General features: G+C 37.5%; 1 long non-coding RNA gene across 1 annotated transcript; it reads left to right on the top strand.

Annotated features, from left to right (window-relative positions):
- The first annotated feature begins 233 nt into the window (after positions 1-233).
- On the top strand, positions 234-1,325 carry LOC109115958 (uncharacterized). The gene is made up of 2 exons (XR_016085105.1): positions 234-785; positions 991-1,325. It is a non-coding gene; the product is annotated as an uncharacterized LOC109115958 (long non-coding RNA).
- The last annotated feature ends 4,255 nt before the right edge of the window (positions 1,326-5,580 follow it).

Genomic DNA, 5,580 nt, shown 5'->3' on the forward strand with positions numbered 1-5,580 from the left:
GACAATACATGAGTATGTCTAGAAGTTCCGTTGCACATTGTATCAGAGTATTCATTTATTGCCACGTGGCATAATTTGAAGCATCTACAGTGTTTTTATTCTACGTGTGCAAATAATACCTGAGAGGGCACAATGATGCGACACCTGTCGCAGATCCAATGGAGGTGTAAGAATAAGTATTAAGTAAAAAGTGTAGTGGATCCGGAGTCCTAATAAATGGAAAATTACTTTCCTTGAACCTTCACCGACCCGCCAAACGCAAAGGCAAATCCTAAGGGGATTCTATCTGAACTCTCTTACTCTCCTCTCCTGCAATCTCTCACTCGGTAAACCCTAAAAGTTTCTGACGATACTCTCATTTTTCATCTGTCAACATTAACCAGTTATGTGTTCTCAAGCGACAGCAAGCAGAGATTCTGCCTCTGTTCCCAAACCGGATTCCTTCCATGGTCATCTTGCGAGGATCTCCGACGATTTGACACGGATGCAACTGCCAGAAAGCAATCCTGAGTTCCTCCGCGGTCGCGGACGTGGTGGTGCTGTCTCCTTCGCCGGAAAGCCGGTTTCCATGGAGAACGTAGGTCAGAGGATGACGAAGTTTCTCCTCAATGTTGCTATCCAAGGGAGCTTCGCAGTTGTTCGGGTCATCCTGCCTACGAATAACACTGTGGAAGAATTGATAGAAGCCGTCATACATATTTACACAAAGGAGAAGAGAAGACCGCTCTTGAAGGAAACCGATTCTCGACATTTCGATCTTCATTACTCGCAGTACAGCTTTCAGAGTAAAGTTTTCGATCATCGTCTTTTATGTTTGAACCCCTGTAATACTTTTCTCCGTTCCTCGTCTTTATATTTTCAAAGAAAGAGTTATAGCGTCGATCGTTTCTTCGAAGAAATGTCAATTTCGCGTCTTGGTTTGACTATCTTGATTCACACAAGTCTGCTCTGCATGGAGATTCATGCGCTTACAGAGCTCTTTACATTCAGGTTTAAATCCGAAGGAGAAGTTGATAAATTTGGATTCTCGTGATTTCTTTTTGTGCTTGAAGCCCAGCAGCTCCTCGGACCAAGCAAAGAAGGCGGTGGCTGAAACCTCGTTTCCAATGATAGTTTCATAGATCCCGCCCCCACCTTCTTTAATCTCAATCTCTTTTTCACACAGACATTTTTTATTTAAATCCTAGAGTTGATTTTGTGATACTCATACACATTTTGTAAAGCAATAGCAATTCTGTAATTTGCAAATACATGTTGTCATCCAATCTTGTAAATATTCCTGAAAGCTCTTGTAATTTAATATCTCTCTTAGTTCTCTGTTGGAATTTCTATGTAAACCACATTATATTTCGTTCCGGTGATAAAAAAAGTCCTACCATCAGGTAATTTCATTGCGTCCATTTGCTTAACAATCAGAATCGGAATCGGAATGGGTTAAACTGGAGTTAGAAATTAGAAATGGCCGGAATGGATTCTCATTCTCTACAAAAGGAAGTGCCAATCGATAAAATAGTGATAAGTCTTGCTTATTACTTCACCTTATATATAGCTATCACCCTACCTCTAATTCACGACTATGACATGCATATATATACTACCTCTAATTAAGGGTGTCAATGGACCGGTTTTTGGATTGGACCCCGTCCAGTCCAAAATCAATTTGGACGGATTGGATGGATGAACAAGATATACTGAATTGGATCAATCTGCTCTAAAATATATACTGAATTGGATATCTGGTCTAAAATATTTATTAGATTGGATTAGACTTGGTCACCAGGTTTGGGTTGAAACTAATCTAATGAATTTGAATAGATTAGATGGTCCAGACATTGAATTAGACTGGTCCAAAATGGTCTAAAATATTGAACTGGATTGAATTTGATCTATTTATAATGGACTCATAGACTGAATTGGATTAGACCAGATTTAGTCCAATTGACACTCTTACTTCTAATTCACGCCCCTATATATATATATATATATATATATATATATCAATGCTGTTGTTAATGAAATGCATTGAGTTTTTCTATTCTCTATTAAAAGAAAGTGAGCCTGTAAAATCAATCTCCAATCGACACCAGATCTGGGTGTGGTTCTCTCACATAGAATTGCCCTGATATAGGATTTTCAGGCCGAAAATAGGGCCGGTCATTCTTGTCCCTTCTCAGCTCGAGCCCACATCAAGCTCGGAAAATTTTGGACCAGACTTGGGCCTAAAACATGCGTAAATACTTGAGCATCAAATATGTAAATTTTTCTCCTAGGCCAAGCTTACAACATGGCCTAAGCAATGTGGTGGGACTTGGAAAAACAATTAAACAATTAATGATAGCACTCTAAGTATTTAGTGTTGTTTTAGGTCCTACATTGCTCAAGAATGGGAATGGAGGTCTTGCCTTTATCTATAAAAAAATAGGTAAGTTAAAAGAGTTAAATGAGGCTCATGCCTTTTTTTGTGTGCAGGTCCAAAGTTTAGCCAAGCACAATTTACCTTGAGAAAATTGGGTTTGTGCCATATTTTTTATATATATTACATTTTATTTAATTTAAAATAAAAATTAAATTAATTAATTTTTTATTATTGGATGTCAAATGCCTAAACTCATTTCTCATTAGGCCTAGAAAGCTTGTAAGCCCAGCCTAGGCCTGTATAGCAGGCTTGGACTTGAGAACTAGATCGATAGGCCATAAATGCAATTAACTGAGTAAGTTTTTCTGGAAAAGTCTTACCTAGGTAAGTGTATTTATCCATGTTCTTTTATTTCCCAAATAAAAAAGGAAATGACCATTTTAATCATAAAAATTCATTATTAAAAGGGGCATTTTTGTCCCATTCAAGTGTTGAAAACATTTCCCCAAGGGGAAAAGTTATTTACCCACCTAGGAGATGGGTATCACTTATCTGGAAAATAAATTTTCCTTGATCCCCACATTAATCTGAAAAAAGAATATAAGATTCTTGGTCAATGGGAACCAAAATCTCATTAACCAGATTTCCCCCCTCTCAAAATCAATAAAAGAATACCCCCATAGTGTGAGCTGGGCCGGGGTCTAGGGTAAAGCACTTATCATTAGTTCTAAACCTAGATTGGGCCCGACCTAGCCTATGATCACCCCTACTTGAGAATGCTCTATTGAGTTAAGAAATCTTCGGGTATGTTGATGGTTTGCATGAGTGCCGAACCAAGTTGTTGCCTTCTTCGTCAAGTGATATTAACCCAAAATACACATGGATCAAATGGCATCGTTTGATTCTTAGTTCGCTACTTTCATCTTTGACAGAATTGATTCTCGCCCAAGTTTTGGGATCCACCACAAATCACCAAGTGTGGAGTACTCTCAAAAATCTACACTCTCCTCGTTCAACCTCTTGAGTTGCAACTCCGAGAGATGATCTTGCTTTTCTCAAAAAGGGAGACAAACCAATGGCAGCTTATCTACAAGAGACAAAATCCATGTTAGACAAATCGGTCACTATAGGAGAACCATTAAGCAATTCTCAACTCATTCATCACATACTTAATGGTCTCTCATCTTACTATGATCACATTACTGCTGCCATCATTGCTCATACAGATTCGCTTTGCAAACATTCAGTCCGTGCTATGACTCCTCTTTATCGGAAGGCATCTTGAATCTTGCGAGATTTTTTGTCGCCTATCCTGCCCGCACATGCAAGCTCAGAATGGCATTGCTGAACGGTCTCATAGACAAGTGTTTGCAAATCTACACTCTCCTTCGGAATGAATCATGGGAGCTTGTGCCTCCTTACCCAAGCTTCCAATGTTCTTGACTGTAAGTGGGTGTTCCGTGTGAAGAGACATGCCGATGGAAGTATTTAGCGCTACAAAGCGTGATTAGTATTTATCGACTACATTGAAACTTTTAATCCCATTCTCAAGCCTATAACTATACGGGTATTTCTGATTCTTGCTATTTCTAATGGATTGTCATTGCATCAAATGAATGTTCAAAACACATTATTACATGGTGATCTTTATTGCAACCACTGGGTTTTATTTTATTGATATTCAATATCTCATTCATGAAAAACTAAGTGAATTCCTTTGTTTTATTAGATTTTGGAACTCCATATTTGACTCCTCTCTCTTTATAAAGCATGCCCATCACTCCGTTACCTTCATTTTGATGTATGTTGATGATATTATCATCAGTGGTTCAACATCTACACATGTACAACAAATTATTGATTCCATGGGTTCTCACTTTGCTCTAAAGGACTTAGGCAATCTACATTATTTCTTAGGTGTAGAGGCAATTTAAACCAAGTTGGGTCTGTTTCTATCTCGGAAGAAGTATATATCTGATCTCCTTGAGAAGACTAACCTTGATGGCATCAAACCAATTGCGACCAATGTTGTACTTTGTAAATATCAGGGTCACTCCTCAGATGCTTATCTTTTTCGATGGGTTGTTGGAGCTTTGAACTACCTCTTTCTCACTACACTCAATATCTCATACTCTGTAAACCAAGTTTGCCAGTTCATGCATAGCCCCACAAGTCACAAACATTCCCTTGATTATGGGCTCTGCATTATTCCCAATTTCACCATGAATAAAAATGAACTTTTGATTCCGCCCAACTAAAAAGTTAGAACGATTCTGAACCCAGACCTCTATTATTGCAAACCGAAGTGTTTAGTATTTCTTGAATCCAAATTTTCTAATCAAAGAGTGTGCATTGAGAACTCCCATACTTGATTTTATCTTCCATGGGAAGATGTTTCCATTGCAGGGCTATGAATGTGCACAGTGCACATGCGAAGCAAAAATGTATAGAGATATCAATGGGTGGAGTCTAATTTGGGACATGTCAATGGTGGAGCCAAGAATTCTCTTTTTAGGGGAAGGGGTTCTGGTAATGAAAAAATTATATTAAGTCAATCATATTATAGAATTTTGCAATATAAACAACATAAATATTATTACACAAAAGTTAGCAATGCATATATGATACGAGGGGTGAAAAGGCTGCCATATCTTTTCGTTATAGTCTTTGTCACAACTCCCATTAATACTATTTAATTTCTCAATGTATGGATTTACTTTTCCAATGATCTATTTTAGTGTCAAAAACAAGAAAACGAGATGGGGAGTAAAATAGGTAAACTTTGGAGAGAGATAAGGTAGAGGGTTTGGTTCTATTATGGTTTTTTTTTTAATGAAAAAAAACCTTTTTCTTTTCTTTTTTCAATTTTTGGGAGTTAAGTAGAAGGGCATTAAAGAATTAGAGAGAACAGTCCTTAACATTTTAATGGTGGACTTTTTTTGTTTTGTTTTGTTTTTTTTTTTTTTGTTTTTGTGGGTGGGGGGTGGGGAGGACGGAGGACCCCTTTTTTAGACAACCACTAACTTATATAAGTAATATTGGTTTTAACAAAATGTCTGGGGGCCAAGGACTCCTAACTTAGAGAGTGTTTGATTCTGTTTACGTTTATTGAAAAAATGCTGCTACCTTAGTGCCAATTCAGCTTTTGGTTTAATAAACGTTTTTTGGGTTTAAAAAAGTTATTTGATACGAGTGTTTATTGAAAAAACGCTGATAAACGTTTT

The sequence above is a fragment of the Nelumbo nucifera genome, chromosome 4 (genome assembly GCF_055504915.1).
Source record: "Nelumbo nucifera cultivar China Antique chromosome 4, China Antique-T2T, whole genome shotgun sequence".
Taxonomy (NCBI): domain Eukaryota; kingdom Viridiplantae; phylum Streptophyta; class Magnoliopsida; order Proteales; family Nelumbonaceae; genus Nelumbo; species Nelumbo nucifera.